We start from the raw sequence: 25,492 nt of genomic DNA, 5'->3' as shown, positions 1-25,492 counted from the left end.
GAAGGGAAAAATCATGTCAAACAGCTCGACGTTTATTTAGAATTAAAACTAAGCCTCGAATGTCTTTCCATAGTCCAGAACAAATTGCTTTCCTCTGTCTGGGAAAATTCCAGTGATTTGGAGGTGTGTAGGCACGCTCTGGAATGGGACAGGTATATTTTGGGCTGGGCCATGGATAAATAAGCCTTGTTCTTGCAGCGAGAGCTGAATATGCATGGTTTGAGAGCGGTGCTTCCTCTGCAGGCAGCAGAGGTAACAGAAGAGGAGCCATCTGCTGTTCCCTGCACCATACTGTCTGTGGGTTGGTCCACTAAAGTGAAAATCTGGAAGGTGTCAGCATCCCCTATGCTCCAACAGAAAGCTTGAAAGTTTCCAGCTCTCCTGAGCAAGGGATTCAGCAATGAGAGGAAAGCTGACGTGTTCTAGGGCCGATGGATTGGCACCTTCAATCATTCCAGTTTAGGTCTGTGTAGGTGGGGGAGACATCCCTTGTTGGTGCCATTAATATATTTAACCAAGCTGTTTCTTTTCTGTAATCACAGAATTAAGAGTTTTAATTTGCTTTTTTCCCTTCCTCACTAACAGCCAAGCAGGTAGGAAACATCCTTCAATTTATATCTTCAAGTTGTTTTTATACTTACACAGTCTTGGATGAAACATGAAGGGTTTCTTCCTCCCTTTTCACTTTGGAAAATTGTTTTTAGGATTATCTTGCTTGTTGTTTTAAAACAAGCCCAAACTCTTATTAACTTACATGGGGCAAATAAAACCCAGATGTGTTTTGCAGTACCAGACAATGAGAAAAATGCTCCAGAGTGATCCAATTAGCATGTGTTTCTGATCAATGTAATTATTGTATTATCAAAGTGCAAAGGAATATGCACTAGAACTGATTTCTTTTTTCCAAAGTCTTTAACTAGAAAAGACTGTTAGTTTTTGTGTTTGGTGTTAACCCAGAACATCAAAACAGGGGTCATTGGTCTCAAATACAGTAAAATAACTTCTAGTTTAATAGATAAGAATAAAGCTTTGTCTCTTGGAAGTGATTTGGTGCATTTTGTACACTGGAATATAAAATCTTCTGTACTGCAGCTCACCAGAGGGAACAGAGGAAGCAGGTAGGTGAAAATGGACTGGTGGAATCTACTGCAGAGGGAAGCAGGTTTTATTCAGAGAGGAATGAACACTGAGGTATGGATTAAATAGCACATGTTTGCTGTTTAAGTCAAATATTAATGGAATTTTCCTGTGTTTAGGCCACGTTGCCCAGCCTGGAGATGATCCAGGTCCAGCTTGGGATGCCCTTGGAGGAGAGGAGCCTGCTTGTGCCAGGCACTCAGGGCTGGGGGTGATGGGTCCTGTGCCTGCAAAGCTAAAATGACTTTTAGATGCTGTTCCTCTGGAGATCCCTGAGTGTGGAAGGACAGGTTTATAAAGCTGCCACTTCCCAGTAACACAGAATCATTCCTCTCATATCTCCATGACAGCTCCATCCTTGTAATTCATTATGCAGCTTCATTGGTGAAGGTTGGACTCTTACCTGATTTTATGCTGTAAGAAGATCAATTTCTGAATGGCAAAGCTGGAAATTCCAAATTCTTCTGTCTCCATGGAATACTCCAGGAAAAGCAGCAGGGGAAGGAAAGATGCACTGCTCTGGGAGGGCATCCTGCAACCTCCTTTGCCAATGGAGAGGGTTGGGGATCTCCATCAGGAGATGCAGCCTAACCACACCCAGCTGCCTTTAATTAAACACCCAGGTGCCTTTAATTAAACACCAGGTGCCTTTAATTAAACAATCACCCAGCTGCCTCAGATTAAACGGATTTTTAGTGAGCTGCCCTGCAGCAGAGTGAGTGGTCACTGAGGGAGAGGGCATGGTGCAGGACTGTCCAGGAGCTCAAAATTCACCTTAAAGTTTGGATTTCAGTTGGGAGCAACTCTCTTCTGCTTCAGCAAGTGTTGGTATGTTGTGTAGATTTTATTTAAAAGTTGTTTTTGTTGGAGTTTTCTTACCTGTCTTGGTGCTTGTTGGAGGAGCTGCTTTCCTGTTGTTTTTGTATATTGATAAACCATCAGTCAGAAAAGGAGAGGTAAAAATTATTCTGATTTGCCTGGAAGTCTTTTGTTCTGGCCTGACTTTACTTCTATTTGTGGGTTCAATCCAGTCTGTGATTGGTGCACATGAAAAAAAGAAAAATAAGTGTGCTGTTAATATTGCTGCACCCTAAGAAATCATGACTTAATGTTTCCTGGAAGATCTCATGGTTGTCATTGATGGTTTTTGCATTGCAAATTGTCATTGTCTCTCATCAGAGATGGATTATAAGGTAGATTACATCTCATCAAGGTGTCAGATCAGATAATTGGAAAGCAGTTAGAATTTCAGAAGGTAAAAAAATCGCCATCTCTTTCACTTTAAAAGGAAAACTATTGGAATTATGGGAGTTTTTAATGTTGTCCAGCTGTCTTGAGGTTTCAGAAGGTTGAGATGTTTTAGAATACAATTAGAATTTGTATAACAGTAAAGCCTTTTTCTCTTAACCTAGCTTTGAAGAATGTTTTTTGCTCATTTGTGTATCTTGCACCCAGCCAAATTCCTGTTAAAGTAAATAGTGGTTCATTGATTTACAACACAAAACAGAGCAGAAATCAAAACTTAAATAACTGAGTCCTTTTGCTTCTAAACAGCCCTGATTCCCAAGATTGTCAGGTTCTTTGGCAATTGTCCAGTTTCTCTGCTTTTGGCAACTTATTTCCATTTCTGTTTATGTCTGCTTCTTGAGTCTTTGTTCCAGTTCCTGAGCATTTTCTGTTCTTCTTTTAATGGTGTTTTTTTTAATTTGGATTGCATTTTTGTGTTGTTTTCTTTTCCTCTAGATGGAGAGAGTTTGTGAATTTTTCAGAGCTGGGTAGAATTTGGGTTATAATAAGCTGGTGAATAGTGGAAATAACATTGTGAAGGCAGGAAACTCCTGTGACCCTTCTTTTCCAAAAATTGCTTTTGCTCCAAATTAAAAAAAAAAAGGGGAAAAAAAAAAGCAGCTAAAACCATACTTTGCACATGGGCTGGTGACTCAGACAAACATAAATCATGAGCTTATTCCCCAGGGCTCTGGCTAATCAGCTGTGCTATCCAATTTGGCCCTGAGTGGGTTGGGTCCAGCAGATGTTTGTGCAGTGCCACTGGGACTCTGCTCTGTGCAATGTTGTGTTACATTACCCAGAGCTCTAAAAACCCATCCCAGGGAGAACAAGGGGAGCACCAGTGGTGTTTAGTGTGGATCTGATGGAAAACAGAGATGTTTCAGCCATTTCTCTGTGTGCTGGGAGGGGTTTTCACCCGAGACATCATCTGGCAGCAGAAATGTGGAGTTGGTTACACCAGGGAGCCCTTCCAAGGGGAGATTCTCCCTCCTTGCCTGGTCCATGTGTTGTGGCAGTGATCCTGAGGAGCTGAGCTCTGTTCCTTGAGGTGGTTGAGTCCTGGGTGAGAGTGACCCCAGTGAAGTGGGACCCACAGGAGAGAACAGATTACATCAAAAATATCATTTGGAAGGGGTTGAGTAAATCTTGAGGGATGCAGTGCTTTACTCCACATCACGTGGCGTTGGTAAATAAAAAACTTCTTGCAAGTAGCTTAAGCTGCTCAGTTATTTTAGAAAATAACTATTTATTTCAGTTATTAATTTTAGAAGGCAAACATTTAAATGCATTTTGCTGCTGTGAAGGTGTGTGTCCATCTGAAGTGCCCTGTGGCCCACAAAGGCACTGCACAGGGGCTTTGGGGACAGCAGCACACCATGAACTGTCACATCCCCTGTGAACAGAGTTGGAAAGAGGATCCTTGTTATCCTCTCTTTGGTGCTATAAATCATTGTTAACGAATCCTAATTTGCTTAGTAGGGTAATGAATGATCTCCAATTTTCTCACTGTAATTAGTTTTACCAACTATTATTGTGAAGGGTATATTGAAATCCATTTTAACTTCACTTGAAATTCTCCATGTGCCCATTCTTTGCAGAAGTGAAGCTGACAACAGAGTTTATGAATCTTCTGATAGTAAATTCAGATTCAAGCAAAGTGGACAAGATCCCCAGTAGAAATGTCTCTGTGGGCTGTAATTACTCATTAGTGTTTGCAGCCCTCAGTGGAGCAGTTTTGGTGAGGTGCCCTGAGACCAGGAAACCTGGTGTTTCTTCATCTAAAATCTTTTAGGTGTTGTCTTTTGTTTTCCAGGAGCCATTAAAAAATGCAGTTTATTCTAAGTGCTGCTGTAAGGGAGGCATCATCATTGCCAACTAAATACATTGCATGCAATAAAGTCTACCCCAGCTCTATTAATTTTAGCATTTATAAACCGTAGTGCTGTTCCTAGGGAGAGCTGAGACTCATTAAAGAGTTTGCTAACAACATGGCCAGCAAAGCAAGAAGAGCAGGAGCATCTGCATTTCCAGCATCCTGCTCATCACAATAAGAATAGCTGAAGCAAAACAACAGGTTTTTTTTGGCAAATAAATCTGTATATTTCATATATTATTAACTGGGTTTTGGGGGAAGGATTAGGCAAGCAGAATAAATGACCTGGGCTGGAATTTGGTCAGGCTAGGTCTTTCCTCAGATGATTTTGAACGGAGCTGGTGAAGCTCAGAGTTATTTTTACAGCCCTTCAGGATGGTGTTTCCTCAGCCACTGTAGAATCCTGCCCTAATGCATGCTCATGCTTTTTTGAATAGTGTGCTTTGAATTTAAGGTATTAATCCATATAATTCTTTGGAAGTAATAATAATTAATAATAACTAATAATTCTTTGGACCGTGTGTGTGGAACTGTGTTGTCCAAATCTGATAGGATGAGAGCAGGGCACCACAGCAATTTCTACCCAACCAAACAGAACTGAGACCAGATTTCAGAATTCCAGGTCTTTCTGCTTTTAATTTCTGGGATGGTGTTACATTTGCTGCTCCTGCCTTTCTTCAGCAAATGCTTCCAGCTTTTCCTCCTCCTGTGATTTCCCACTTAACCTTGTTGGAGCCACCTTTCCCCCAAGGATTACAATTGTTATGAATGGAGATGTCATGGAAAAAGAAGGGAAAAAGGAAGGAAAGAAGAGTGTTTATGTGTCTGGAGGGGTGATACGAAACTCTGCACTCTTTGCCCCCTTCACTAGATAGGGTAGTGTTGGAAGTGGGTGGTTGATAACTTCATTTCTAGTTTAACACCCTGGAGGCAATCTTAGGTCGTATTTTTTGTGGTGTTTCAGGTGAACTTGCTTAATCATTTTTTTTTTCCCAGCAAAAATCAATTTAGAAAAATCAAGACATAATCATTTATAGGCAAGTCTTTAATTTAGTAAGTTCTTCTGGACAACCTAAGGTTTCTCTAAGTAGCAGAAAGCCTTAAGATGTGCTGTAAGTCTGTTTGGTCTCGAGTGCCCCACGTTACTCATGTTTTCCTCCTCAACTCCTGCAAAGCAAAAAGATTCTTTTTTTATGTTCCCCCTCTTTCTCTTCCCTCTAGCACGTGACACAAATTGCAGATGTGAACCTGAATAATAAAGGATTGCTCCACTGATTGCTAAACATGCATTATGGTGCTTTTAAACTCATTTCAGGTCATCCTACTGCAAATTGGTTTGATTGCAAGCAGTTAAGCTGTCACACCCAGAGCCTCCATCTTCCCAGGGTCTCAGTTTCACATCACTACAAGAGAATGCTCAGTAGCATTGTATCTTTAATATTTTGGAGGGGAAATAGTGTTGAGTCTCCAGAGGAGGTTCTGTGCAATCCTCACTGCAGTGACTCTGGGTTTGTGCTGTGTAAAGGGGGCTGACCACGTTCTCTAGGACTCCAGGGCTGGTTTGCTTTTCTTTGTGATGTTTTGGAGCTTGGTGGGATTTGTATCTCAGTGGGAAGAGCAGCACTGGACTGTTCCTGTTGCAGATTATCTCACAGCATTATTGTTTGTGGTGAGGTTCTGCTCAGTAAAATATAAATGAGCATTTTCAGCTGTGTGCTGTTAACAGGAGAACCTCTCAAGATCTGTGTGGTGCAACACAAGGATTTATAGACAGCACACTCATGGCAAAAAGCAGGGTGGTAAAAGGAGGTAAAAGGCTGAAATGTGGTGATTTCCCTGGAAAAGGGGTTTGGGTGGGCTCAGTGTGGGGAGGGAGTGACGCTCATGCTGTGCCATGCAGGGCAGAAATGCAGGGCAGAAATGCAGGGCAGAAATGCAGGGCAGAAATGCAGGGCAGAAATGCAGAGCTGCTCTGCCAGCTTGGTGCCCTTGGAGAGCAGCAGAGCAGTCCTTGGGCTGGCTGAGAGGGTTCCTGTGGAGAAGTATAATGCAGAAAGCTCTCAGGAACCAGGAGTGTGCAGTATGGCCGAGGGATGAGGAGAAGCTGTGCGATGGTCTTATTCTGATGGCAGTTTCTAGAAGCTTTTTGTGTTGCCATTTTCTGAGAAATACAGTCTCGCTTCCTCCCTTAAATTTTGGAAGAATACATTTATTAATTTAGGCTGCATCATGTCATTTATTTTTTTTAAAAGCAATAGGTCTTTTTCTTACCAAATTCACAGGTGAGGAGATTCTGAGGTAGTGAAGTCAGGAGGAAAACACTGCTGCAATTCTGCAGGCACTCAGCTCTGAAAGTTGCCCAAAGTATGACTTGTTCCTAGGTGAATGAGTGGTGTTAAGGTGAATATTAGGTTATTCTTCTTTTGAAGGTGAATATTGGGTTATTCTTTTGAGTCCCTTGGAGGGATGGTGGGCTTGTACCTGGAGCAGAGAACACATCTCCTGATTGCAAGAATTAAGGCTGAATTTCAGAGAAAAGAGTCCAATCCCCTTTCTCAGCCTTTTATGTCAGAACTCGAAATTGCTGTCTGATAAAATGTAGGACACCAGATTGAATTACTTCATTGAAGCACTGCTGTCCCCTGTTAATGGTAATTGCACGGATATAGCGGTCTTTCTTGGCAACATCTCAGATATTTACCTCCCACTGTTTTTCAATTCAAACCTTTGATGAAAATATTCCCAGTACTTCTTTAAAGCAGACACCCAACTGTCTTTCTTGACAAAGGCAAGGTCTTTAAATCAGATCCTGACAATTTGTGACACAGCAGTCTATCTAAATCACCTTTTACCTATGTCTCTGTGTCATTTCCTGGAAAAAAAAATGTCCATCAGAGGAAGGTTGCTGAGGGCTTGGTGCTCCTGTCTGTGTGTGTGTGGCAGCACCGAGCTGGAAGATTTGTGTGTTTGTTTCAGTGGAAGTAATTAAATGAAGGCTTGTAAATTTGCAATGCATGCTGTAATGGTTCATTAGAAATATTTGGGAGTATTTTGTCCATAAGAAAATGATTATTAGGTTATTGTTGTTCTTAGACCATTAGGAAGTCAAGGTTTTTTATGGACTTTCCTTTAGCAATGGTAAATCTTTTTTTTTAAAAAAAAAAAAAATCAGGGCAAATATTTTCATCTCCACTCCACCTGAGGGTTGATGTGCATTCAGCTGAAGTAGCTTCTGTTCACCTCCTGAAATCTCATCTCTGTGGATGCTGTGAACTCTGTCCCACAGAGGGGAGGGTGCTGGGGCTGCTTGGGCTGGTGAGCAGAGCTCTGGCTCCTTCACTGTGCCCTCATGGGGCAGTGCCAGCCCCGTCCCTGCCCTGCCAGCCCCATCCCTGCCCTCCTGTGGCAGTGCCAGCCCCATCCCTGCCCTGCCAGCCCCATCCCTGCCCTCCTGTGGCAGTGCCAGCCCCATCCCTGCCCTGCCAGCCCCATCCCTGCCCTCCTGTGGCAGTGCCAGCCCCATCCCTGCCCTGCCAGCCCCATCCCTGCCCTGCCAGCCCCATCCCTGCCCTGCCAGCCCCATCCCTGCCCTCCTGTGGCAGTGCCAGCCCCATCCCTGCCCTCCCAGCCCCATCCCTGCCCATCTCTGGCTGTGCTTCTGGGACGGTCTCAACCTTGGCATGTCACATCAGTGCACTTGGCTGTGTCGTGCAGCATCACTGTAAAGTAATTTATAGGGAAAACCTGTAACAATCAGGTGTCTGTGGATGGCAAGAGTGGTTTCTGTGAGGATTTGTTAGGAATGTTTTAGCTGTTCATTTCATTCTGTTCATCACAGAGTGCACACCTGAGTGTTTGTGGAGTGCTGGGCAAACAGATTTCAAGCTATTTCTGTAATAGAACCTCCTAACATTGATAGCACTGGCTAATTGTTCCACCTTAGCTGAGGAGAGGCTGCTGTTAAATGGCAGAACAGATACCAGGTAAAATAAGAGATCAGGGGATGACTTCATTAGCAAAGGGTTCATCTTTGCCAAAGAGGACTTGTGATGAAAGGTGAGCCTGGAGAGGGAAAAATTCTGGTGAATGCATGTGCCAGGCTGGCTCAGAGAGCGAGGTTCATGTTTGGAGTGGCACCAGCACATGGTGACACTTGTGCCATCAGGAAATGCAAGGAACCTTTCAGAGAGAGTGCTGGGCTGGGGTAGAGCAGTGAATGCAAGAGGGATGTGCTGCAGATTCAAGGAATCATTTCTGACCCCAGGTGTAAGGGCTTTCATGGTGCACAGCTGAAAGAAAAGAGAGGGGTTTAAGATTTTTTTGAGCACATAAAAACATTCTTCCAGTAGAGGTGGTCATGCAAGTCCACGTTCCCTCTGTTGTGATGAGGAATGGAAGAGATCTGCTGCCTCCTGTCCTGCTTCCATGCTGGACTTTTGTTTTCTCATGTGGCTTCTGAAGATGGGAGTGACTGATCCTAGACAAACAGTTCTATGGCTTTGCCACACTTGTGGTATCCAGGTTCTGCTCTGTTCTCTTTGATGAAATATGACATTAAATGTAAAAATTGGGGTATTTGTACCATTGTGCCTTGGCACAGGAGCAGCAGCCCCAGAAATGTTCTGCCTGCAGCCCCCATTTCTGCAGATGGACACACACAGAAGAGGGTTGGCAGCACAGATGCTGGGAAGAGGGATGTGTGATGGGCTCTGTGATGGGAAGAGGGATGTGTGATGGGAAGAGGGATGTGTGATGGGCTCTGTGGAGGCTGTGATGGGAAGAGGGATGTGTGATGGGCTCTGTGGAGGCTGTGATGGTGACAGCCCATCTGCAGAGAGGTCACTCACACCTGGTGCTGAGCCCTGTTAACATCTGGGCTGTTCCCCAGCTGTGCCAGCCCCAGGGGCTCTCACAGCAAGCCTGACCCGAGCTGGCACAGCCCTGCAGCCACCTCTGTGTCCTCTGCTGCCAGCCTGGAGCCTGGGATGCTGTTAGCCACCACCAAGGACTTGTTTGCTCCCTCCCCTTCCCCCCTGAGCTGTGCCAGCTCCAAGAACCGCTGGGGTGCCAACAAGGGCAAAATTACTTACAGCTGGTGAGAGCCACCTGCTCCTGCCCAACTTCAGCCAAAACACTTCCTCCCCAGAGTGCCCTGGAGTGGGGAATCCAAAACTGTTCAGAGCAGGCAGTGTTTAGTGTGGATAGAGACACAGCTCACAGCTTGTGAGCAGGGTGTGTGATGCAGGAGGTCTCCAGGACTCATGTCTGGCTCTCCTTTCCTGTTCCAAGCTCCCTCCAATCACCCCTTCTCCATTCCTCCAGTATGTTCCTTATGAATATTAATCCAGCCCTCTCTCCCTTTGTGTGCCATCCTTTTTCCCCGTCCAAGCTAATGCAAATTTAATGTTGTTTTAAAGGAAAGAAAAAAGGCCTGCAAATGGCAGCGAGAGCAGAGTGTCTTCCTTGGCTCTGGGATGTATTAATGCAGTGACACCTGGTGTGACACTGTGTTTTATTCTGTGGCAGAAGAACTCCTTGACCCTGAGAAAGCAAAACAACACACTTCCTTGTGATTCCCCCTCTGTTCCTTAATAACCTGCCTCATTCATCCCCAGTGCCCTTCATCTGCCCAGTGTTTCCCAGCAGTTTGCAGAGATTTTTATGGTTTTGGTTTACTGAGTACATCTTGCTTACTTAAATTGCCTGTGGCATAGAAACAGTAAATAAAAGGTCGACATCATTATGAATTCATAGCAAGAGGCCACTTGACAGCCCTCTGAGCACCATATTCTTTCTTAGAGAGTACTTCATGGCTTCAGAGGACTTTGTTTTTGTTGAATCAGTAGAAATTTTGTTGTATTTAACTAGAAAGCCATGTTCTAATGTCTCCATTCATTTATTTGAAAGGAAGATTTGAGCAAGGCTTGTTGTTGAGTTAACCTGCTGACAGTTCCATCAAGTTTGTGCCTGGCTTTAGGCTTAGGAGCTCACTTGCTTAGGTGCCTCTCAGAGTCAAAGCTTAAGTTGAATTTTGTTGCTTGTATCATCATTAGCCATTGATTACTTCTTGCTTTCATCTTTGCAGTACAGTTCCCAGTATTTCTTTTTTCTTTCCTCTGCTTTGCTGTCATTGTCTGAGCGTCATTAAACCGCTTTGAATTTGTTCTTCATTCATTTCTGAGCTCAGTTATCAAGTCCTTTTCCTTGCCTATCTGCAGCACAAATGCCTGGAGTGATAATAACTGAAGCCTCTTTATTATTTCTTGAAAATATCACCTGGGATGCTGAGCTGGAGGTGGGTTTGCTGCAGCTTGTTGGGAAAGATAAAGAACTTGAGGCAGCATGGGGGAGAGCCGTGGGCACCGAGGCTGTCACGTGCTCACCTGCATCAATAATGTCAGCTAGGAAATAAATCACAGCAGTCTTTTGCTCTGGGTAGCCTCCTTTCCTAAAACTTCTCCAGCTCCTCTCCAGGGGCCTCTGCCTGATGCTGGTGATGAATATGCAAGGGAGCAACTGGAATAGAGGGCTTTGAAAAGTGGCAATCCCAAGAAATTCCACTGGCAGCCTGTTCCTTTTCTCCCATCTATTTCTTCCTCGTTGCACAGGATCAGGAAATTTGTTGCTTATGATGCAGGAAACCCTTTTGGAGGATTGAATTGTTCCTTTCTCTGCAGACCCCAGAGGAAGGGGAAATGCTTCTTCCCTCTGAAGGGATGATTGGGCTGCCTAAAAGCACGTGGAGAGGCAGGGTGGTGGAAACAGGTCACAGCCATTGTCTGCAGCTCATTGCATCAAAACTCTGTTTTTGCCTTGACACAGGAGCTGTGTCTCCCCTGTGCTCCTGATCCACAGGCTCTCTGTTCCTCCCTTCTTTCATTCTTGTGCCAGCTGACTGTGTTCACAGAGCTAGAGAGCAGTAAAATATTGCATCTGTTGACTGCTGCATCTAAAATAGATTAAATTAGTGTTTATTCAACTTTTTACTGCTGACTTAGAAAATTACTTTCAGTCTGGTTTGGATAAATAACCTTTTCTATTAATTTATTGCCAGGCTTTTCTTTGATTGCTTTTTTTTTTTCCATTGGTATCAAATCATATGCTGCTTTAATATTTCCTCCAAGATGTGCTCTTGATTAAGTCTGTGTTGGATATTTATACCACCAAGAAGGATACTATTTAAAAATTCACTTTCTTAATAAATAGCTGTTTTTAAAGCCCTCACTTCTCAAAATTAAGGTGACTTGATTTAAGTGTAGTTAATCCTACTTTGTTTCATGGAGCTTTTGCATAGGCATTGGGAGAAAATACTTTCCTGTGTTATGGATGGACACATATGGAATAAGTGATACAGGATCAAAGGGGATGTGATTTTTGGGATGAGGTATAAAACATTTTGGTTTAATTTTTTTTGTGTAGTGTTTCACGTGCTCTTCAATTTGTTGTTTTTTCAGCCTAGCCCATTACACTTGACCTTTCTTTATGCCAAAAGAAAAAAAAAAGATTCAAATGGTTGTAATTCAGACACTCCATTTTTTTCTAATGTTTTCAGGTGCTACTTTTTGAAAAAAAATCCTGCTATATCCCTCCAAAAAGTCCAAAGCATGTGAGTCTTGAGGCCATGGCAGCTGTAGCTGCTCTCACTGTCTGAAATTTCCTGCCAGCCCTGGGAAATTGCCTTTCAGTGCTCCTGCACCTCCTTCCCCACCCAACACTGGATAGATTTAATCACAGCTCGAGTTGATTTTGCTCTTTGAAGCTGCTGTGGTTGATTTTGCTGCTGGTAGAGGAAGGTGCATGGACAGATCCCCTCTGCTGGCTGCAGGGCACGTGTGGTGCCTCCCATGGGGGAGCAGGGACAGCCCGTGGGGAGGGTAAAATGTGCAGTGGCTGCAGCTGCAGCAGCTGTTTGTGCCTCAACATCTGGCCTGGCCTCATCACTGTCACTGTTCTCAGACCGAGCATTTGGATATTGTATGTAAAAACATTCCATTTTAATGGTTTCTTCTGCTTTTTTTTCACTTTTTATGTCACTTTGAAGGGAAAGAAAAGCACTTGTATGTAGATTTTTTTTCCCCCAAAAAAAACCCCTGGCTCTTGTTCTGTGCTGATGGAAAGGTCTTGTTGCCTGGAGATAAAAGCATGGTTTCTTCCCTCAGTTTAAATTTCACTCTCCTCTTCACAGCCTCATCTCAACAAAGCAGAGGTTCAAGTTTAAACACATGCTTACATCTATTTTATTCAGGAGAGCGTGTAAGCACACATGCATAACTGAAGTCAATGGGATTTAAGTGTGTGCTTCACTTTAAAGCACGTGCTTCACCGCTCCCCTGAATGCAGGGGGTTTAATCTGAGTGCTTTGGAAATTGCAGTGGCCTTGCACATATTGGTTCTTTTATCCATCTGGAAGAAGGGCCACTGTGAAATTTAGTAAGTACTGTTCACACTTTGAAATTGTCGTGTAATGCCTGTTTCTTTCCTGCCCATCTCCTTTGCTGCAAGTCGAGTTTACACACAGAAGCAGCACGTGAAGGTGGCTGGAATTTGTTCCTGTGCCTCTGAGGGGGCTGTGGTGAGACTGCTGGGGGTAGGAGGGTGTTCAGCCCAGCTCTTCTGTCCTGGTGGCACCCAGCACTGCAATATCTCATCTGTGCCTGGCACTGGAGTCTTCCCAGTGGCCACTCGTAAATATTGAACTGGTCCTTTCCCCAGACTGTGTCAGAATAAAGAGGCACCTGAAGAGCAGTGGCTCTTACCTGCCTGCCTGGATGTTGGTGGAACTTGGCTAACTCTGTATTTTCCCTTCAGATGTGGCTCAGCAGCTGGGCCCCGATGTTTTGAAAATCTTTGAGAACTAATTAGGCTTTCCTCAGAGTGTGGCTCACCCAGGCAGTCTGAATAAACAAATGGTACCATTTGTATTAGGAAATCTCTACAAATGACTGATCCCTGTCATGGGGTAACATTAATCTTTTTAGTATAGATTTCCAATAGTTAACCATCTGGCTCCATGTAGTTTTCCAGCAAACACTCACTACCGGGGCTGGTGGAAAGAAGAAGGTGGGATTAATAACCTGAATACATCATCTGAAGCATTAATCTTTAGGATTGGCCATTTGTTTTTATCAAAACAACTCCCATAAGATAATATTTCACAGCATGTGGTGCTTGCCTGGACTTCTTTCAAAATGGGAAAATGTTTCAGTGTCTGCCGTGATCTGCACTTTGCAAATTCAGTGTGAATGATAAAGGCTGGGAGAATTGTGTGTTGTCTTCTGCTTTATGTTGCATTTGCAGTCCTGTTCAGTGGAAATGTGTGTGTTTTGTCATATTGGTTAAAGCTTTTCATTGAGAACAACACTTCTATACAAGAATCTGCAATGACCCAGGTCAGTGTCAATAATGAACACACAGGCTGGGACAGGCACTGCGTCCATCCCATGGATGAATTTTGGCAGCTGAGCTCTCCAGGCAAATCCAGAGTGCTGGTGCAGGTTAAATGATCTCGGTCTGGCTGAGCATTCAGGCACCTGCTTGGCTTTAATCACCTCTTGTTCTGCAGATTTCACTGGTGCTGGGTGCTGTGTTGAAATCCAGCCTGCTGCCTTCATTCCCTGCCTCAGCTCCCTGACTGGCAGGCTGTGGCAAAAGAAAGGCAGGACCAGCTGAGGAGGCTGTGGCCCTCAGGCTGTGTGTCCTGCCCCTGTGGTGGGGATCAGCTGAACGAATAGAACAAGAACATGAAGTTAAACTCAAATTGGAGACAGAATGCTCCAAGCTGGAGTGCTCCAGAAGCTGCTCCGTGTGCTGTGGTGGGAGGACAGCTGCCATCAGGGGATGGGGGAGATGCTCTAGGGGATGGAAACTACTTTGGCCAGATGATTTTAAAAAGCAGAGCTCTTGGTGGCCTCCCTGGCTGTTTGCAGAGCTGGCTCTGTGCTGCTGGGGCTCTGCTGCCTTCAGCACTGCCCAGCACCAGCAATTCCAGCTGCAGTCTCCACACAGGAGGGGCTGCACCTTCCCTGAGCTGGGCTGCAGCATATTGTGAACACCCTCAGAACAGAACTAATAATTTTCCTAATCTGCATGTGACACGAGTGCACTTGAGTAATGTACAGCACTCTGTACATAAACCATGTTTATACCTCCTCACCCAATCGTGTCTGCTGCAGTATTCCCAAATAAATGGTGGCTTTCTCGGTGATCCTTCCTGATAGAGAGTGCTCTGTAATAATCTTGTCATGCCAAACTCATAATAATACTAAATGAAGACATTTGTTGAAGGAAGTGATTGTAAATTACGAGCAAATTCAAGCCTTGCTGGCATTAATCAATACTGAGACACAACTTTTGCATTCCTGATATGGTACTGCTGAATCTAATCCCATGGATTTTACATTTCCATGGGAATTAGGCATTCATTTTGATTTAAACTTTTTTTTTTTCTTTCCTCCAGGGAAAGGATAATGCTTTTTTGGGGTGGGTATTTTATAGTCTTGACAGACCTGTACTTCCATATGCAGAGCTGGTAACTTTTCTCCAGTTAATTAATCTGTGGTGATTATTCTGGTTTGCATTTCTGTGTTGGTGTGAATTAAGCTGGTGTGGGTAAACCTTGGTGTGGTCAGGCTCTGTGAAAAACACCCTCTGACCTCAGAAACAATGCATGGCTTTGGTTGTGTTTAGTATTTGACTGAGAACCTTCTCCTGGTGGTTGTCACAGGGGTTTATTTTCATTGCATGAGCCCTCGACACCCTGAATGTACAGTACAATTAGACCCAATGGGAATGGGGGGTATTGCAGCACTCTGTTAGATTATTATCTTTTTTTTAAAGATTTGGTAGAACTGGAGCTCAGAGTGAACCATCAAACCCATTTCAAGGTTATTACCTTTTTGTCAGGCATTTCAATACCAATTTCTTTTGGTTCAGCAACCTCAGTATTGCATACTTAGCAGCACAGTTGTAATGATATTTTCATATGTATTTCCATTAAAAACAGAGAGAGGCTTCCATATCCTATGATCACTTTTCCATTTAATCTTTCTTCTAGTATCATCCACTCATTTTGGCTGGATGTGGAAAATGCAGTTGATTGTTTTTGATAACCACTAATGCATTCTGCCAGTGATTTCCTTCCACTCGTTATAGTAATACGAGAAGATTAATCGTACTTGATTTTATTTTAAAATATTAGGCATCAATAATACAAAAGCTGACACTTCTGGGAATTTAACCTACTGGATTATTTATTTCACAGACAATTTTTTTATTTAAGCAATTGCTTCAGAGCAAATGCAGAGACTGTCAGCTGTTTATTCACAGCCATGTGCACAGACTGGTGTGTGTGTGTGTTTTCTAGGAACAGCACTGCTATGGCACATTTTCATTCTGCTAAACTGTAGCTTTTGAAATATTTAAGAGCCCATTGTACTTCAGTCCTACCAATCTCTTTATTTTAGGCCTGATTTAAAGCACATTGAAGTCGATGCACATTCTCTGTTTGATCTCAGCACATATAATTCTCGGTGACTGGAAGTTAATAGGGCAGCTCATCCTCTGTGATACCTGGAGTTGGTATTTATGTGTCTGCACCAGTGTGCATCCCTGCACAGGCACAGCAAAGCTCAGAGCCTCGTGCCATGGAGCTCCTGGAATGCAGTTTATGTGGGAACTGAGCTCGCTGTGAAGCAATGCTGCAAGTAGCTGACGTGGCTCAGTGCAATTATTTTCAGCAGCTGGGGTTCAAAGGTGAGTCCATTTAGCACTGCAGGGCAGGACTGCAGCATCCTCGGTGCTGGGTGTGTTAACTTTGGTTAAAGAGGGGGCAAAGGGTCTGATGGAAAAGTCACTGCCTTCAGTAGGCTTTGGGTCAGAACCTCAGTGCAGTTCTTATCTGCTAGATTGTTCAGCTGTTACATTTGACAGGAATATTTGTGTGTTTCTTTCTCACTAATGTTCTGAGGGAAGTAATATTTTTCAGAATAATAAAGCTGTTGAAGAAATAGGATCTGATTTTCTGTTCCTTTAACACCGACATCAGGATGGTGTAACTCTTTTGAAATCAATGCAGTTACACCAGAATAAAGCTGCTGTTAATGGAGTGCAGAAATTGATGTTAATGGAGTGGAGAAATCTGAGAACTTCTTTATATCAGACTCAATTGACTTTAATTTTGATCATCTCCCTTGAACTGGAATTAGTAAACACTGAAATGGGTAGAACAGCACTGGAGTAAAAGCAGTGTAATGGCATGGAGGATCCATCCTTTGTCAGTCAAAATGACTGCTAAAGAACCATTCTAACTTGAATTTCCTTAGTGGAAATTATTCTTTAACCATTCCATTTAGCTTGAATGGTTTTGGAAATTCAGCCAGCATTTCAGTCACAGCTCAGATTCTGTGTTTTATGGAACAGGTTTTTGCCTCCAGAGCATCTTCCCCAAATGTATCAGTGTTGTAGCTCAGCTTCTTTCACATGAAGTGGATGGAGGTAAATTTGGCATTCTGATGAGAGCCAAAAAACCAGAGTCTGCAAGTTTTAGTAGCTCTTGCAGACTGTTACAGCAGTAACAGAGATCAGATCATGGGATTCAAAACATGCAGAAGCACAAATGAAGGCAATTTGCTTTCCAAGGTCTTCGATGCTTTGTGCTTAGCTGTTTGCAGTTGCACATTTGTGTGTGATAACTGTAAAACATTAGGCTCTGAGAGGACTTTTTCAGTGTTTTTCAGTGTTTTTCACCCTGATGCTGGTGTGGAGCCACGTGTTTGCACACAGGGCCAGAGTGATGCAGTGAGGGCTGTGGTCTCTGGGAGAGGCTGGAAGTCATTAGCAGGACGTTGTTGTCATCTTCATCCATCTTTCCTATTGCTCTGTGCAGAGGAGCAGCAGCTGGAGCCCCAGCTCTCCCAGGAAAGATGTGGCACAACCTCTGAGCACACTGATGATCCCAAATGATCCCTCAGCTGGGCTGGAATGGAGGTGCCTCGAGTCCAGAGGCTGCAGCATCCTTTAACATCTCCTCTTCCTGCTTACTCTGCAGACCAAGTTACAGAATGTGCTTCTGGAACCTTGGAGACTCAGACTTCCTCTCTGGCCTGTGAATTCCATTGTCACTTCATTCCTGTCTTTCAGCCAAGTACAGCAGGAAGGTGCTGGGGTTGCAGTCAGAGCGTGGAATGTGTTCCCTGTTGTGTTGTCATTTTCAGCACTGGGGCTTTCTGTGTGTGATGCAGAATTCTGAATTGTCTGAGATGAAATGCCTCATGTTCACAGAACAGTGGGAACCATTAAGGTTCTGGAATGGTGGCGGGGAGCTGTGGGGACTGGGACACCCTTTGGTTGAGGGGAGCTGATGTTCATGATCTGAGTTTCACTGCCATCCAGACTTGTCACATTGTTTTGAGCAATGGCTGTGGAATGTATAACCTGTAAATGTCTCAGCAGATGAAAGCTGGGATCCAGGGCTGGATCCTTAATTTTGAAGGAGTGACAAGACCTGGAGCATTGTTCCTGGAGAGCAGTGGGGTGATGATGGGTGGATGTTTTACTCAGTTCCTCCTGGGGGCTGAGTGAAAGAGAAGCCAAATGAAACATTTGGGACCTTGCAAGTATGAGGCACAATCCAAGCACTGCAGTGGAGTTTAAAGCTAATGGAAAGAAAATAATGAGCCACTGGCTTAGTAAAGAGGCAGGAATATTTATTACATTTGGTAGTCTACATCTGAAGTCTAAATCTTTACTGGGTTCAACCAGAAGCTTAAAGGGCTGGATTTTTCTTTTTCTGTGATATAAATTAATTCTCAGTGTGGCCTTGGGCATCTCAGTTGTGGGGCTTCAATCTCAGTGATTTGAGCCCTGTGGATAAGAAAATAGATGAAAATATCTCAATCTAAAACAAATTGTTGTATGCAAGCAGAGATAGACCTGGGAGCAGAGAAGGAGGTGTCCTGTGCACTGAACAGGTCAAAGCTGCAGCTGACTTTGGCAGGAGTTTTCTGGGGTGAAATTTCCCCTCCTGAAAAGGGATAACAAAAGGCTGACCACGTGTTTCTGAGCTGGGCTTGGCCATGACACAGTAATTTTAAAGCAAGATGTTTGTACCTGGAAGCACAGCTGAATTTCACCCCATGGCCATGAGCAAGTGCTGCCTTCCCTTCTCCAGCACCTCTTGTAAATGGCTCATCAAAGCTGAGCTGGTTTAGTGCAGCCTCTCCAGGGTAGTTGTGTATCTTTTTTTAAGGTTGCTAAGTTATACACAATCCTTTTACTAAACACATACAGCAAATAAAGTCACCTAAGAGCTGCATAATGGATCGTGGGGTCACCATCTTTCCCTTTCTTCTTGTAGCTTATTTCAGCCTCTGAGAAATGTGAGCAATTATGCAGGTGTAGTTGCTAGCAAAAGTAAGAAAGATGGAATTTGCTATTTGTAGCACTATAAAGCAAATACAGAATTCAATAATGTGTATTTTCATTATCCTAATGGAAGATTTCAGTATGTTAAATGTGTTCAGATGTCCTTGGCAAAATTGGGGTCAGTCATGTGAAATGGAGACAAAATGTGTTTCATCATCTTGTGGTTATTATACTACAAGGATTTCATTGTAAAGTGCAACAAGTAATTGCAGCCACATTTCTGATGCTATTGACTGCTTTATCTAATGGAAATTATTTCCTTCTTGATTATTTAAAATGAACCTTTTACCATTGTCATGTAAGGAAGTTGTAAAGTTGTTTTTTTTTTTTTAAATACATTACGGGCACCACCATTAACAGCAACAAATGAAGAGTGTGCACTTCTCAGATGGCTTTATCCAAGGATCTAAAGGTGCTTCAGGAATAATATCCAGATTAAAGTTCTTGTGTGGGGGAGGCAAATGGCAGAGATTGATTTAAAACTGAGACTGCTTCTTGTGCTGCTGGAAGGCTGCACAAATCCCTGGTTCCTCCTGCACTGGAGCAGCTCCTTGGGCTGAGCTGTGCCATCCCCAGCTGTGCCTCAGTCAGGGGGGATTGTGGCCCTCCAGGGGCCCAGGATGAGGCTCCCAAGAGGCTTCTCCCCCTGCACAGACCTGGCAGAGCACTCAGAGCAGATTTTTTGGGGATTTGCTGCTGCAAGGTTTGGCTGGCAGGAGCTGGATCCATTTCCCTGGGGAGCTGTGCAGGGGTGCACTGCCCTGGGCTTTTAGCTCCAGATCTACCCTTGAAGCCAGTGCTGGAGTGCAGGAGACCATGGATGAAGCTTCTCCTTCATTAAATCATCTTCCTCCAGCTCTGTGTCCCCTGAGACTCCCCCTGCAGTGCCCGAGTCCCTTGTGGCTACCTGGGCACTCACTCATGGCCAGCATCCTGAGCCCAGACTCTGAGCCTGCTCAGCAGAGGGGCATGAAGGGCTTGATTTCATTGCCAGAAATCAAGATTTCATCCCAGGCTGAGCTCAGGCTCCGAGGCTGTGCCTCTGGGACGTGGCTTTTCCAGATGCTGTCAGTGGCAAAATGAGTTCTCACATGGCACTGGAATATTCTGCTTGCTGTCAAAGGTCTGGGCTCTCATTTCCTCCTGTTGTTCATGATTCAAGATGCACTTTGTGGCCACTAACTTGCAGATTTAGGGTGCACTGTAAAACCCTTGCTTGCAGGGTATTTGCCTGGCAGCAAGCATGCATTGCTGTGGGCTTTGGTTCACTGCACATCTGATATTCAGGTACAGGTAAACATTTCTCAGCTTGTCATAGCCAGGCTTTTCTTTTCCACCCAATAAAACATTCCTGATTTGTTCTGCATTTCTCAGTTGGATGTATAATATCTGCACATATATCTAAAGGAATAAATAAATAAATGTTATTCATCCCAGGAACAGCAGCACCTGTGAGGCTGCACCTCTGCAGATGTGAAATAGCTGCTGCTCAAAATGGGGTTATTCCAGATTTATACCTGTGGAGCTAAGTGGAACTTCACGTGGAGGAAGGCCCAAAACTTATGGCACTACCAATTTTATTCAGAGCAAGATTTTAATGAATTCTGCCATTTGATCTACTGTATTGCAGATTTTATGGGTCAGTGTGGGTAAAAAAACTAAAATAAACATCTGGTAATGTACAGCTATGTTTGGGTAGATTTACAGAGCTGGGCAGGGATGCAGCCAGTGTGTGGCTGTGGAGCCAATAAACAGACACTGGAGTTATTTCTGCTTTTGGGGGAAGAGGTGAGCAATTGCAAACATCCCCCCAGTGCTGAGTTTGCTCAGCAAGCTGCTGGAGAGGCCCCAGCCAATAATGATGCTTTATGGAGGGGTTTGTGCTCTCTCCCCACGTGCAGATGTGGGGTTCAGCCTGGAGCAGAGTGCCAGGATTTACAGGGTCCCCCCAAGCACAGCCAGGGCAGCTTTAGGGCTATTAAGCTGCTCAGCCACAATGTCAGGATGTTTCTGCTTGCCTCTCTCACACCATTAATTTGCTACCAGTTGTGACTAGTTCTTTCCACGTGGCAGTGAAAATAAACCTATGGAATGGGGTGCCACAACATCTTTTTTGCTGTTAGATTGGTTTATTTTTTTTTTTTTACTAATTTTATTTTAGTTTTGTTGCTTTCGAAGGAGCCTTTATTATTTTATTATTAGTATTATTATTAACATGGTCACCAGACAAAATTATTATGTTAAGGCAGAGACATCACATCACTTAGATTTCATAGCTCAGTGCAATTTTCATAAAGTGTGAGGCAACATCCAAAAAAACATGACTCAGAAGATTATTATATAGACATTATTTCCCCCAGGTCATGGGCTTTAGTCAAATTTGGAAGAGAATGAAATTGCCAACAGTGAAAAGCAGACAGAAAGGTATGAGTTCATGAGCAGAGAAATAACATTTTCATTTGTTCCTTCCCCATGGGAAAGATTCAACATTCCGGTAAATGGAGACGGTTATAAGAAATGAATTTTTGTCAGCAGGGATGTGATTTTAAGGCTCACTTATCCATTGGCAATCTAGATTTCTAACCCCAGGAATCTAGGAAATTGCTACAGAATGTAGTCTTTATTATAAACAAGTTTTTTTCCTTTTTCCTTTTTTTTTTTTTTCCACCCTGTCTTTTTTAGTAGTTGAGATTTTTAAGGTGCAGGGCTCTGCTGCTCTGAGCATTTCAAGGGGTCAGATTGCCACAGAATTATTCTGTGTGGCTTGCTGTCCCTTTGAACTGTGTCTTCTGTGGTGCAGTGATCCCTCTCACCCAGAAATTCCTCTGATCATTGGAACAAGGTTGTTTTTGAGAGCTAAAAGCACCCCCAGCAATGTGGCATTTGCAGCAGACTTTGCTCCCAAGGATCTAAGCACCATTCCTTGCTTTGTGGTTTTCTCCCTGCTCTGTTTTTTAAGCTCTTCCACTCACCCTGGTGAGGCAAATGAAGTAGCCAAGAGTTTAGGGGTGGCTCTGGTTTTTGGTGAGCACAAATGGCTGGGTTTTGCAGCCTTCCCATGGCACTGGCCCAGGCAGATTCCTTTTTGTAATTAAAAGGATTTTCTTCCAAGAGAAATGTTAATTTTTTTTTCCTTTATCTGACTCTTGTAACCTCACTCTGGATTTAGATTCTGTGAGGATGTTCAAATGCTGTTACTGTGCCTGTGATTTTATGCAGCCTTAAGCCCTTCATTTCTGATGATGCAGATTGGTCTCTAACATTATCATCATCTTTTCCTTCTTTTTTTTTAATAACAGCTTGAAAACACATTCATCTGATCCATCCTTTCCTTGGTGTGTTTTTTGTCCATTTTAATATCTTTTCTTACAACCAAGACCCGTTTGCCTGACTGTGTTGTTATCAAGCAATGTTATTGCCACTGCCTGCCAACATCTTGCCACAAATTACATTAGTCCTGTTAGCTTCATTATTATTGTGTCCAAACTGGGGTATAATGATTATGGAACATCATGATAGAGGCTGATTAATAAATAAGAATTGATTACTCTGACTTTGTCCATTGTATTAGGCCCAGGTGATTTATGCTGTTGATGTCACTTTCTGAAAAACTGCGAATGCTAAAGAAGGATGGAGAGAGAGGAACAGAATTTCCTCTTAGGGATGCACAAATTGCATTCCTTTGTCTCTGCTGGTGTGTGAGGGCAATCAGAGCTGCAGCTCTAAGAGCCTCTGACTGATCACTGACTGTATTTTATGTATTTTGGGATGGAACTGTTTTCCCTTTGGTTTCCTTTCCCCCAAGTCGTGGGTGTCTGTGGAGTGTTTTGATGGTGTTGGCTGGCACCAAAGAAAGGGAAAGAGTTTTTTCCTCCATGCACACATACAACTTTTACCAGTGTTTATTCACAGATAGTGCTTAAACATGCCTCAAGGAGTGGGGAAAAAAATGAAGCTAAAACAGAAAGTGCTGCAGCTGTACTGCTGCATCTGCATTTCCCCCTGCTGATCTGATTCTGGGGGCCTGGAAAAATCCATGGAGAAACTCCAGCCTGCTCATGCAGGTGTCCTGCTGCTCCTTCCCTGCCCTGTACCTGTAGTACCCACGTTCCATTCTAAAGGAGCACGCTGGTTATAAAGGGCTGTAAAGAAAATGGGAGTCAAACAGGTGTCTGCAAGTTGTTTTTTGCTGTTTCACAAACCCTTCCTGTGATCTGAGTGAGTGGTGAAGCGTTCAGGCTCCCCTGGCTGCCGTGTTCTGGTGGGAGTGGTTGGGTTGTGTTGGAGCTCTCCAGCCTTGCTGGGTGATGGTCCCTGCTCCACAGGCAGCTGTGGTGACCCAGCCGAGCTGCAGGGGTGGCAGAAAGTGCCCCTGGCTATCAGTGATGAGCTCATCTGCAAGTGACAAATGCAATTGTGGGCTGGAAGAGCTCGAACCTTCTCTTTTAAGGCAATTTCTCGTTAGTGCTGGATTGGAGGTGGGCTTGCCTTGCTCACCCAGGGTGGTGCAGTGTCCTTCCCTGAATCACAACTGTCAGAGCAGCTTTGAGTGGGGAAGGAAATGGAAAGGAAGAGTAAACTATCACCCTCACACCCCTCAGGGTATCACTGATTAACTAAGTAAAAAAATGTAGCAAAGAATGTAATTTAACAGTTATTTGCCCCCTTCTGTCTTTGCAAGAAAAGCATCATTTTCTGTATGCACTTGGTTTAATTCTGGCTTGTGTCTGTCCCACGACTGACTAACCCTTGCTGTAGCCAAGACATTTTACAGTAGCGAGATTAATCCTTCTCAAGCTGTGAATTAGCTTTTTTTCACCATCACTGTGGCCTTTATCACTGCCAGGGAGTCAGTGCGTGGATAATTCAGCCCAAGCCTTGGGGATGTTTTGGGCAGCTTCCCATCCCCAGTACAAGGAGGGGCTTGGCAGGGGTCTGGAACAGGGCTGGGGAGGCTCAGCTCTCCCCTGGCTTGGGTTTTGTTTGATCCTTGGTGGCCTGGGAGGAGCTGGGAAGGTGAGAAAGCTCAGAGGCTGTGGCTGGGGAGGGGGAAGCGTGTCCTGGGGTCAGAGCCTGAATCCTGCAGGGATGGGGAATGGGCACTGCTGAGTGTCCTTGTGTGAGAAACAGCACTGAGTGGAGCTGTTCCAGGCTGCTCTGGTTTGTTCCTCTGCAAGGAAGCACTCAGTTTGGCTGTGGGCTCCTAGGAAAGAAAGCACTGCTTGTGTTCCTGCAGTATTTATTGTAATTCCTAGAGCTGTCAGTCAGAGCTCGGGCTTCGAGGTGCAGACACGGGCTCACATTGCTTACAGACTATGAGAAATATAATGATCTGCACCTAGTCAAGGGAAGCATTTAATGAAATCTCTTTCAGACATGGGAAACTAAGGTTTTTACTGCTTGTTGATAAAGTCATTCTCTTCTTACTAAGTGTTCTGTTGGGAATGGAGCTGAAAGCTCTTGTGTCTGATTGTTTCTTTTGCTGGAGCTAATGTTTTGAATACATGTTTGACTCTGGAATAAATGTTTTATGTTATGGTGTGGTTGTTCCTGTGCAAAGAAGGAGCAAAAGACTTCTATTACTAAGTGATTTTGAGAGTCAACAGTTCAGGGGAATTGGAAATTATGAGCAAAAAATCCTGAGAAATAACTCAGGTTTCTACAACCCCACCTGCCCCTGGACCGGTGATGCTTTAATGCAGGGCACTGCCCCCGTGTATTTTATTTTCCTGTGGTGCTCTGATGCCTTGGCACATCCTGCTGCAGTGGATTAACCCCCAGGAGGAGCAGCAGAGTCCCAGACCAGGAGTGACTGCTCCCATTTAGGGCTTGGAGCACACCTGGCTGGGTCCTGTCAGAGCCACCAAGATCCACCTGTGACAATTCCCTTGGAGATGGGGCTGAGTGGGGGAGGAGAGGAAGATTTGCAGGTTATTACCATTAAAAGTCCTTGAAGAAAAGCAGTAGTTCCTTCTTTTGTTGTTGGTGTAAGGCTTCACCCACATGAGCACGGCAGAACCTCCAGGAGCTGCCAGCTTGATTTGTCTGGCCCATGCAAGTGAGGCAGAAAAAAAACATTCCTGATTTACCATTAGAGTTTTCTTTCTACACTTGGAGCTGGGTCTCAGTCTTGCTTTATGAAGAAGAAAATCCTGTCATTTTGGGGCTTCGTATTTTGCATGTACATTTGGTATTTCAGTGTCCAAGCCTGGCAACTCCGTTAAGAATTTGTTTTTCACGAGTGGCATTTCTTACTGCAGTCATGGCCCTTGATAGTTTCCTCCATCTGCACATCTTCCAAAGCGTTTCTCCAGCCCAGCCTTTCCTGCAGGCTCCAGGCAGAGACTGGAGAAGTGAATGTCACCTCCTTGCCCACATCTGGAGCCATGCCATTCCCTCTTCAGCTGGGAGGGAAGGAATGGTGGCAATTACTGCAGTGGTTCAATGCAAAATCCTTCCAGCCTCTTTCTTTGCTTCTCCAGGGAAGCTGGATCTTTCAGGGGGGAACAAAAAGGAGGGGAAGGTTGACATACTGCAGGTTTTTTCCCCTTGCAGAGCTGCAGTGGGGAAAGATGAGGCAGGCCTATGTCTCTTGACTCCTATTATTTTGGCTGTAATTTAATGTGCTCCTCTGCCCTGTTCTGAGCAAGGGAAGTCACATCCATCTTTGGCAGAAAATGTTTTGTACAATGGCTTTGTTGTAAGGAAAGACTGTTCCAACTTCACCTTAACTCTCACTGCCTTTCTTATTTATTTTTTTTTGTGGTAGTT

At 44.1% G+C, this 25,492-nt stretch overlaps 1 protein-coding gene and 1 long non-coding RNA gene across 10 annotated transcripts in view; both read left to right on the top strand.

Annotated features, from left to right (window-relative positions):
* Nucleotides 1–25,492, top strand: part of AUTS2 (activator of transcription and developmental regulator AUTS2) — a 664,369-nt gene that overhangs the window by 309,947 nt on the left and 328,930 nt on the right. The gene's annotated exons all lie outside the window — the stretch shown is intronic.
* LOC147649588 (uncharacterized) lies at nt 1,845–20,432 on the top strand. Its single transcript, XR_015278554.1, has 4 exons — nt 1,845–1,965; nt 14,757–14,779; nt 15,763–16,051; nt 17,184–20,432. It is a non-coding gene; the product is annotated as an uncharacterized LOC147649588 (long non-coding RNA).

Source organism: Cyanistes caeruleus, chromosome 21 (assembly GCF_971803275.1).
Source record: "Cyanistes caeruleus chromosome 21, bCyaCae1.hap1.1, whole genome shotgun sequence".
NCBI lineage: Eukaryota > Metazoa > Chordata > Aves > Passeriformes > Paridae > Cyanistes > Cyanistes caeruleus.
The sequence above is the reverse complement of the archived record's forward strand: the minus strand, read 5'-3'. Positions and strand labels throughout refer to the sequence as shown.